We start from the raw sequence: 11,189 nt of genomic DNA on the forward strand, positions 1-11,189 counted from the left end.
TGTGGGGCTTAGAGTTGGTATGAATTAATGAGACACTGGAGTTGGAAGGAATGGTGATGGAATTATCCAAGGTCCTTCATCTGCTACAAGCCACACATCACTAATTCCTTCCAATGTTTCACTAGTCAATCTGGTTGCCTTTTCACTGCACATTCTAGCATCAAGCAGGGCTCAAACACATCCAGAATACATTGAAACTGCCTGGAGCTACATTCAATTCTTCTTGATGCAAGTAAACAACCAGGTGCCAAACAACTGGTATTCAGACAGTCATCCAACTATAGCCCAGCAGTTTCTGTTGCCACTGGCAAGAGTGGCAAAGAATATTCAATTCAGCAAGTATCTCACAAACCCACAGCTTCCAATTTGTATGGTGCTGCTAAGTCCAGAACACAGTCAGAGAAATGAAGGTTATAGTGAAGGTCACCATTCATTGTGCTCCGGCTGTCTTTGGAAAGGGCATAGGAAGCTGTCTCATACTGAGTCAGATCATCAGTTCACCAAGTCAACACTGACTGGCAATATATTTCAGATAGTTTCCCTAGCCCTGAAATGCCTGGACTGGACCGTGGATCTTTTTGAAAAACATGTTCCCTCCTCCACATGCTTCTCCAAAAACCTGAATCGGTAACTTAACAAAACCTACTATTTCTATAGGCAGTGTAAGAAGTTACAATGACTCATATCCTGAGCCATTGTAATATCATATTTTTACCTCTTCCAACTCTAATAATTTAAGCCACACAACTCTTTCCCATATGTGGCCAATGAATGACAGAATGTAGCCTCAGTGTTATGGAATTCACAGTGAAATATAAGCAGTATTCACTTCATAATTCATCAATGTAGCAAGTTGGCTTTTAGGCCAAAAACTCAAACTGCCAATTTCAGTCATATTTAATAATCAAGGACAGGGTGCCACTGTTGCTTTTCAGTAGACTGGTTTACCAATAGGGTAATCCTATTTTCATTTCAGTCATACATATTAGACATACAGCAGAACTAAAACTCAATTGGTGGTGTGCTGAATAATTTAGCACAGTAAATTCAATCATCAATTACATACTAGAGTTTTCCCCAAAATATAAACATCAAAATTCTGTCTGACTGAACAGCTATGGCATCCACAGTCAGTCTGGTAATCCTTTTCAACTACAGAAGCAACTCTCTGCTACCACTATTGCTTGAAGGTTATAGAAATACTTTAAGCTGTCTCTGAAACACCATGAGACATACTGATTCATTCAAATTTAGCTATTTGTGTTCAATCCTAGGAACTCCATTACACACCATAGCTCCACCCTAAAAGCACAGCCTTTATTGTGATTTAACTGCACGATTCAGTATTGCTCTTTATGTTACTGAAAAAAATAATGGTAAAACTGGTAAAATTTCCATTTTATTTTTACCTGCAGAATGTTTTTCTGATTAACTGAATAAGACAGTAGAGACAGAAAAAAAACAGAACATGGCTTCAGGCAAGATGCCCAACTATGTCACTCTAACATAATATGCCAAAATTGATTATGTTGGAAGTAATTTGATCATTTTAAAACTGAACAAGCATATTTTTGTTTCAAAACAGTCCAGTAATCTCTTCTTTTGTTTCTATAAATCTTAATAAATATTCATGAGTCGTTCCATGACACCTCATTAGTGAGCTGTTAAACAAGTTGAATCAATGCTGAATTAAACATTTATAATGAATTACTGTAGCATCCTAATGCAATATGGAAACATTTATTTGTAAATACAAAAACAAATTTGTTTAAATAATTCCAATCTGAAAACACAACTGTGCTTGGAGGGCTAAATCTACATTACTATTCAAATAGTTATTGGGAGATGAGGGAACTTTTTCTTTTCTTCAGGTCAACACCAATACACCATCCACATGTACTAGCACCAGAATGCTTATATTTTGGACGTATCACCATCCAATACTACCAGATAGCTGAGGATCAAAACTGAAGTTGAGTTAGGTAAACCGCTCCATTGGCTACTAAAGAAACTTAGAAGCTAACAACCATCTGTCTTCCAAAAAGACCACCTAAAAACATAATTTCTTTCATTAGCCATATAAGGACAAGAGATATTTTATCATTGTTGACGCATCTTGTTTACAGTTGCTGTTTCCACCCCTTCTCCATAACAATACTTTAAAAACTAAAGTCGTCTTTCAGATAATAAGATTAGAAGATATAATTCCAGGCATCATATGACTAAAATAACCTCAATTTCAAATAGTGGTTTGTGTTAATTTAAAAAAGCTGAAGAGGAAATTAAAGCCATAAGCAACTTCAACAACTCTGCACAACTGACTAGCCATGAAGCAACTCATTAGTTATGTCACCAAGTCCACTGTTCTGGGCAGAAGGTATACTTTCTGGGTTTGCATCTGCCAGGGCTTGGCTTGGAGACAGCACTGCAAATTCCACCCAACCGCCTAAACTGAATAAAGCCTAGCTAAACTCACTGAAAATCCACACACATAAATTGTCCTGTCGGAAGAGACACCAGATTTCTAACACTCCATGGCTCCTGTTCCAAAATGCCAGCTTCTCCAAAATGTCCATCATAACTCTTTAACTGCATCAAAATATACCATTTCCTCTATCAAGATTACTTTAGCAAAATCTCCTGGCTCACTGTGCCAACCTAACTGTTTAAGCTATTCCTTCATTAGCTATTTCCAACTTGCATGAAAAGACAATACATGCATAATAAGAATTGCCTTGTAAGACAAGCAGAGAACACTTTCATTGTACAAACTACTCTCTCTGATCATAGCTCTCATTTACACTGATTATCTTAACAATAGTCTGCCAAACAAGTAACAATACATTTAATCACTTGCAAGTATACACAGGTATATTCTGGCTACAGGTGTATTCTTTCTCTGTGAAAAACAAAGAGATTGCACCTACATTTTTATTTTTAAAACTTTGTTTTCATCAACCCAAATTTGTGTATCTTTGCAACAACTGCAGTTACATAAGGGTCTCAGCATTGTACACTGCCATCTAGTGTACAATGTTATTATAAATGGGGCAATGAAAAAATCTTTTAAAACACCTAATTCTTGAATTATTTCACTATCACAATTAGGTGTAGAATTGTATACTATGTAGGTGTTAATGGAAGTTCTAAGACCATATTTATTTCTTTTAATAAGTATTAATAAATGAAATTGCTGTTTACAGGAATGTTCATAATGTATATAATCAAGAATTTGTGTTGTATCCTATACTCAAAATGCAATCTGTTTAAAGACAGTATGCAATCCATGCCTTAAGATTTCAGAAGAAGCTTTCCTCTGGGTTTCTTTGCCAAGGGAAACTTGTGTAGGAAGTGAACATGAGCCATTTCTGCAGTGGCACCAAGTCTTGGGAATGCTCTTTCCAGTGACTGGAGATGCTATCCTTTCAGCACCGAAGTTAAAAGTTATTTATCTGCCCAAGCATTTAAGTATCATGCCAGTCTGTTCCTGATTTGTAAGTAATTTTTATTCTTTTGATTTATTTGTATTTTTATTACTGGATTTTAATGGTATGTTCTTTATGCTTATTGTATCTGAGGATGAGGGGTGAATTAAACATATTTTAAATCAACAGGGGCTTTAAAAGAACAAATACATTTTCCAAGGTTTGCTTCTCTGCTCATTTAGAAATTATTTCTTTTGAAGCTATTGTCTGCTTTTATCGTCTCTTTCAAACAGCCTTTGCATCCTGCTGCATTGAATTCAAGGCAAGGACAGGAAGTCAACAAACTTTTAGATTTCCAGGAAAGGTTTTATGGAACTCCCACATTTTTTTCCTTCAGTGTGTAACCTTCCCAGGCTTTCCTCCCACTACTTTCATCTTTTGCTTTTCCTACCAGAAGAAGCCAATCCTTCAAGGAGAAAGAAACAGAGTAGCTCCACTTTCTCCGACACAGTGGAACTCCCATCCCCTGACTCCCTGGTCAGAGAATGCAGGGAGTTTTTGCGTAATAGCTGCATAATAGTTTTTGACTGGTAGCACTAGGGTCCTCCATCAGCACACTTCATTTCCAGCATTTTGTATTAGATTTCTCTTTCCTCAATATGTCCTTAAGCACCTAAGAGCATAGGATAGTGTCTCAGATATAAGGTCCATCTAGTCCATCTTTCTGTTTACACAGTGGCTAAGCATCTGCCTTCAGAAAACCCAAACTGGTGGCCAGCACTATATCTCATGGAAGTGAATTCCACAGTTTGAAGAAGTATGTCCTTTTTTTCTATCCTCAATCTTCTAGTATTCAGCTTCATGGATGACCCCAGGCTGCAGTATTATGAAAAAGGGAGAAAAATGTCTCCCTATCTGTTGTCTCCACGCCATACATAATTCCGTATGCCCCTACCATGCCTCCCTTTGCTCACCTTTTTTCTAAGTCAAATAATACCAGTTGTACCTCATAGGGGATCCTCCAGGCCCTTGATCAAGTGCTCTTTTCTGCACTTTTTCCAACTTCACAACATGGTTTGGTGACCAGAATTGTACACAGTATTTCAAGTGTGACTGCACCATAGATTTGTATGAGTGGCTATGATCTTAGCCATTTTATTTTCAGTTCCTTTCCTAATTATGCCATGGAATTCAGCTTTTATGAAGTCATCTGGTACTGGATTGACATTTCCACCACAACCAAGTTCATTTTGTTGGTCAGTCATTGCTACCTTAGATTGCATCTTATACCTCAGTGGAAGCAGACCTTAGAACTTGAAACAGATGCCCCTGTACTAGGAACGAAACAGAATATTCACATGGTAATAAAAGTGGATAAAGCACTTTCCACTGCTGGAATTATTCTTCCTGCCACTGTCGCTGCCAAAGTACACAGCAAGACTGAATGTCCCAAGGGCTCTGCTGCAGGAGATGCAATGATTTCAATTAATTATGTGACAGAAAAGTTAAACTTTTAAGCCAAACAGAATTTAAAAAAGGAAAGGAAAGGTCATGACTGGCAGAAATTGAAGACGTTTCAGCAAGCCAAAATTTACCAAAAGCTACAAGCATTTCATTATGGGGCAAGAATATTTCAACCTGAGGGTGGGGAGAGACTCCTTCATTTCACACATTGCAGGAAATCTCTCTGTTCTGAAAAAAAAAAAAATGCTACAGGTGATCCAAATTCACAAAAGTCAAACTGTAAGGGATATTCACTGTCCTCTGCTAATTTTTAATTTTACTGTCTTGGATTTTGTCAGAAGCAAAACAAAATACTGTAGTCGGGCCTGGGCAACACATGCAACCAACAAACACGTGCAGAGCCTGTCAGAGCACTCTTGGTAGAGCATACCTGTGAAAGCATCCTACACTAAGAATATAAAGAGCTCTCATTCCAGGGAGCCAACAACAGTCCAACTCTGAGCTCAAAGCCATCCCTTACAGTCCCACAGATGGAAAGGAAACAGAGATTAGCATGAGCTAATCACCCTTAAGCCTAAGCCTAACTGACACAATGCTCATAGAAGCTCACCACTCTTAAATATTGGTTTGAAAGAAGACCCTTCTCATGTTGGGCCATATAGACCCATTACACCCTATGGGAGTAAATTCTACAGTTTACACTGTGTGAAAAAGTGTTTCCTCTCTTCTGAATCTCCCAAGAGATTCAGCTTCAAGAGAAGTACATGGGTTCTAATGTTTTCAAAAGTGGTTCTTCTGTCTTAATAACTTAGCAAGTCTATACTAAAACAGATGGTCCCTCACATAGCCATGTAGTAAGCTGATTATTATTATTACATTATATTTATACTCCACTTTTCTTCCTCTTGCAAGGCATCTAAGCTGGCTATCTTAAACAATAATTGTAAAGCCAAGATCATTATTTTGAATCCAGAAAACAACTAGTATAGCTCTTGCAGTATTGCGGAGATATGACCACAGTTGTGCATCCGTTACTAGCCCAGCTGCCATGGTATACATTGGCACTGTGAACCTTGGCACCTACTAGGTTACATGTGTCGAATTTAAACTGTACCAAAAGGAATGTGCTAATAATCAAAATTTTGCCCAGACATGTCCACCACAACCATATAGCCAAGGAATCTTGCTTTCCTTTTTGTCTTCAACATTGCAGCATCTTCCTACAGAACTACTGCACAAGTAGAACTCTTGTTTCCAAATTATGACTAACAGCATTGCAGGAATTCTATGCATAAAATCCCATGTGCTTCCTTGCATTCCAGAAGTAAATCCGAAAGTTCATCAATCATTTAAAACCCCCAATCCTATAAAGACCTTTCATGCATGCTTAATTTAAGGTACTCTCCTTGACTTCAATGCAAAATGACACTGGCTCCAGTCATATGCACACTTGTGTATCTTTCTGTGTTTGCAAATGAATATATATATATATATATATATATGAAATCAGTTATATAACATCCCATGTAAAGAAGTTAAGTGCAGTGTTACTGATCAAACATAGAGATTCCTCAATATTTCAAAGAGCTGCTTTTTTACTTGCAATTAATCTTCAGTAAAAATGTGATCCCTTTATTATTGTTTTTAGTAAAATCTCGATTACCTCTAAACAAGCATCACCAAGATGGAATAACATTTATCCAAGTATGTATGGGTATCTCCCAAGCATCTCCAGTTTTTCACTTTGGAGAAGAGGTGCGTATGAAACCATGTAAGAAATATCCAGGGTGAATAAATCAACATTTCAATATAAACAGTCGCAGAGCAAAAATGCACAGTATTTAAACACTATGAACAACTTGATTAAACAGAGCAAAACGTAACATGCCATGTAGCAATCTACATTCAATTAAGCCTCAGTGCTTGGATTTAGCTGTCTTAGGAAGAAGTACAACTGCTTTCCAAGCAGAAGATACAAAGGTGTCTGCTGTGGATGGAGCTAGCTTTCCCCTACCAAAATACCCACACAATTGTCTAATATCAATATACTTTGAGTCCACTCAACGCTATAAATGTCAGGATCTTTTGCATTTTAAGTGGCCGGCTGAATGTTCTTTACCTTTAGCTTATTGAAATGAAATGATTAAGCACCTCCTTAATACAGTAATACATTAAGCATCATCTCTAACTTTCTTTTCTGGCCAATACAACTGTTAGGACACCACCCTCTTTTTTTTTCTTTTTTTTTACCTTCTTGGAATGTATTTGCCGTTTTCAGGTACAATTAGGTGCCTGCAGGTAAAGCTCCGTAACATGGAGTTGGGATCAACTCTGCTTCCCAGAACTAACCCCATTCGAGCAGTTTCCCAGAAGGAATGGAGAAAATCTCACTGTGATCTAGTCTCTAGTTCCTGCGGTGCTAAGAAGTTCCATTCCAGCCCCTTCGCCAGCGGGTTGGCGGCGGGTTCACCTGAGAGCCGTTTCCTTTGTTTGCTGATCCATCCCCAAAAAGCCCGAAACGCAGCGTTCAAAACAGCCTTCCCAAAGATCAACAAGGAATAGGAGCCTGCGTTATTTACAGCAGGCAGGCAAGTAAGAATAAGCCTCCCTGCTTTGCGCTAGTATGTTCTAACGCAGCAGCAGCAGCAGCAGCAGCAGCAGCAGCAGCAGCCTGCAACCGCGGCTCATTCGATGAAATTCTAGGCTCATCTTCCCGAGCTGGCAGATACATCGACTGGTACCCAGCGATGAACCTCTTCTGGACCAGAAGTGAAGGGGAAGAAGGGTCACCCCCTTTTCTTTCTCTTTCCCTCTCCGTCCCCCGCCTCTTAAAGAAGAGGGAAACAACTGCACACACGGTCGCCCTGCAAAGGACAGCCGTAGGTAAGAGCAATTCGGCGTCCACGTTCTAAGCAACATCCGTCGCCTTCAAGCTCCCAAGGTCTGTCTTTCGCTTAACCGCACCCGCATCCGACATCGGAGCCAATGCATCGCCCACCCTCTGGCAGCCAACGCCACGGCACCTGCCTCCCTCCTGCCCTCAGACCAAACAGCCCAAATAGCAGAGACTTTGCCTGCCGCCTAAGTCCCCGCCAACGCTCCCCGGCTACTGCTGCTGCTGCTGCTTGCGCCTGCCTCCAACGACCTGTTTTCCCAGCGAAACTGCTACAGGAAGAAACTTGAAAGCGGATTCAGAAGCATGCGGGGCGGAGAGACTTTCGCCTGAGATGAACCGCTGCCGATCACCCAAAGCGCCTTTTCCTCCATCTCCAAGAAACTCGTCGAGCAAAAATGAGCAGGGAACTCTGACAGGTCGGGGGGGGGGGGAATGATTCGGGTTTTTACCTAGTTGCCTCCCCGTGAAGGCGAAGAAGCGGCAACCTTTTCTTCCCGGTCTGTGACACGCAAAGACTTCGTGGGTAGCCTCGGCTATTTATAGTCTGCGGCTTCCAGCAACCTCTGGCCAAACGAGGGAGAAGAACGGAAAAGAGAAGGCGAGAGACTCCGCCTGCCTGCCAGCCAGCCGGGCGGCCACCTCCACCCCTGCGCGCCGGAGCCTCAGCGTGGATACAAATTGGCTGCCTCGATGCAGCTGCACACCAGCCAGGGGCGCAAAGCAGGCGCACGCCTTTCCTGTCAGCGCCGCCTCCTGCCGGCCGAGTCTCCTCCTCCTTTCCCCCTCCTTCCCACAATGTCACCGCAGCCCGCCGGAGACACCCGAGCTCAGCGGGAGGCCATCCCCTGGAGCGACGGCGAGGGCTCGAGGGCGCACGCGCTCCGCCTGGAGAAGGAGACGCGAAGCGCGGCCGGGTGCGCAACGCGGCGCCCTGCTCGGCTGCATCCGCTCGCGCTCTGCCGCCGCTGCGCTCTCCGCAAGGCTGCGCCCAGCGGTGACCCGCGCTCTCACACGAAGCGGGATACGGGTAGAAGCTCTTGCCGTTTGCCTCCCAGGACGCAGGGGGAGCTCGGCTCCTGCTGAAACCTCTCTGGAGAAGCCGGAGCAGGAAAGAGACGCGCTTATTCTCCACTGAGTACCAAAAGGACAAGCCTTTCGCGAATGGTGTTCTCTCTGTCAGTGCCTACCTCGCAAGCAGGCTGGCCACCCTGTTGTTGCAACATTTGGAATAGAAACTAGCGTGGATAGGCATTGCAGTGCAGTGGCTAGAGTGCTGGACTGGTCTCTGGAAACCCAGCCCCGCTTGGCCATGAAGTTCACTGGATGATTCCAGGTCAGTCACCCACTCTCAGCCTAACGTGCTTCACAGGGTTGCTGTAGTGAGGATAAAATGGAGAGGATGAGCATCCAACTTGCGTTCTTTGTAGGAAGGTGATATACCTGTGCAAAACAAATTAAAAGATGTTTTGTCAGCAAACTGCCATGCACCTATGTAGTAAGATGCCTGCCAGAAAGCACTAATTATCCTCACGAATCAGTTGTGAAGGAAGACTGTTGGAAAGCCCCATCATTTGCAAAGTGCTGGATGAGACCAGTGGCCTGTCTAGTCCTGCATTCTTCTTTCCCAGTGATTGGCCAGATGCCTCTAGGAGGATTGCAAGCGGGGCGTGAGTGCAATAGCCCCCTCCCTCTCTTGTTCCCCAGAAAGGAGAATCAAAAGGAATAGGAAACTGACGGCATTATCCCTCATGGATTGTAAGAGAGGGAGAGTGGTTTCCCAGCAATGATGAGGGGACCATGTGGGTGTCCGGGTGTGATGGACCAGGCAAAGCAGCAGCAGGCTGTCCTGATGGCTGTGAGCCAAGCACTGGGTGGGCAGTTGGTATGGTTGAGGGGAGGCCTAAGCCCCGATTCACCACTCCCCTGCATCCCTTCCCTGGGGCGGAAGAGTTGTCCTGTCTCATGAAAATAGGACCCTGTTAGCATGCATTAAAACTTAGCTGGATGATGCCTTCAAGGTATAATGCATATTTAGGGGGTAGTTTTGAGACTCCCTATTCAAAGGCAGTAATATCTCTTCCACAAGTCATCATTAGGCTTGGCTCCAGGAAGAGAAACTCTTCCTTTTTCATAGGCTGGGTAAGGTATATGCAGTTAAGCATCCAGGAGGAAACCCATAGAGAAACTGAAACCAACTAGCCTCAAGACAATCTGAAGAAGCTCTGTGGCCATTTCTACAACATTCTTCTGAAGTTTCAAGGCAAGACTGGTTACATTGTGCCCTGAAACTAGTAAGTTTTAGCTCCCTTCAGGAGTCTTTGCTTTGCCTGCAGAGCAATGGTATTGGGATCATGAAATGCTCTTTTAGCAGAAAAGCTACCTTAAAGTAAGCTTGTGCAAGAAATGACCAAAAACTCTGAATTGGTTGCATTATAAACTGATGCCCCAAAACACATGTTCTGTGAAGATGAATCCCCACCCAGAGACTGACTCACATTTCCATTTAGTGATCTTGTAGGAGACATTGCCGGATCAGAATTTCCAAAAGAGATTGTTTCCAATAAAGTTTGTTATATATGGAGCTTGTGGCAGATGTATTTTCCCCATGGCATTCTGAATTACTTAAGGACTTGTTCTCAGAGGCTTCATACAATATTCCCTGGTTGTCTCTGCAGATGTTTTCCAATACTGAACCATAGTTGGTTATCTGTTCCCTCCACAGATGAAAGCAGGCAGCTTTTCAGCAGCTCTCCTCATGGTCATGGCAGCTGAAAGTATAACCTGACACAGTGGAGATATTTGCCACTGGAACACTATGACTGGATCTTGTTCTGTACTCACTAATTTTGTATGCAAATATGCCACTGAGGACCACTGGTGTAGGTCCAATGGAAATCTTTTGTAATATGGGAAATGACCTTTAGCCTCTGAAACAAGGAAGTGATCTGATATTTTATGAATTTCAACTGTTCTGGGACATTGTTACTCCATTAAAAAGAGAGTAGTTTATTTCTAAAAAAAAAAAAAAATGTAGGTTCATATGTGAACCATATACCAAGACTTGGGAAATTGTGGCATTCCGGATATTATTGAACAAATTTCAAGTCCCACAATCAATGAAAATTATCCTTGCTGGCTGGTGCTGATGGGATCTGACTATATACTCTGACCTGAAAGGGCTGCTCCCTAACCATGATACATGCTCTTACCTGCTAGCAGTACCTTTCTTCTTTGTTCCTCAGACAAATAGGTAAGCCTCTATGGATCATAGCAGTGTGCATCTGAGAGCTCAGAAGTGTTTACCTAGCTATGAAAAAGCACACATTTTATTTCATTTTATTCTGTCCTGTGACAGCTAAGACAAAAAGAGGAGCAACAGTAAATCTTGCTTGTTTTGCTTGCAG

General features: G+C 42.2%; 1 protein-coding gene across 3 annotated transcripts in view; it reads right to left on the reverse strand.

Moving 5' to 3' along the window:
* Positions 1-8,428, reverse strand: part of INPP4B (inositol polyphosphate-4-phosphatase type II B) — a 307,638-nt gene extending 299,210 nt beyond the window's left edge. For 2 of the 3 annotated variants that reach the window (XM_044430730.1, XM_044430724.1), the window contains exon 1: positions 8,235-8,426. The gene's annotated coding sequence lies outside the window, so the exon portion shown is untranslated. Of the gene's footprint in view, positions 1-8,234 lie in introns of all 3 variants that reach the window. The other variant, XM_044430729.1, reaches the window with a different exon arrangement.
* Positions 8,429-11,189: the final 2,761 nt, after the last annotated feature.

The sequence above is a fragment of the Varanus komodoensis genome, unplaced genomic scaffold (genome assembly GCF_004798865.1).
Source record: "Varanus komodoensis strain SLA01 unplaced genomic scaffold, ASM479886v1 scaffold21, whole genome shotgun sequence".
Classification (NCBI taxonomy): Eukaryota; Metazoa; Chordata; class Lepidosauria; order Squamata; family Varanidae; genus Varanus; species Varanus komodoensis.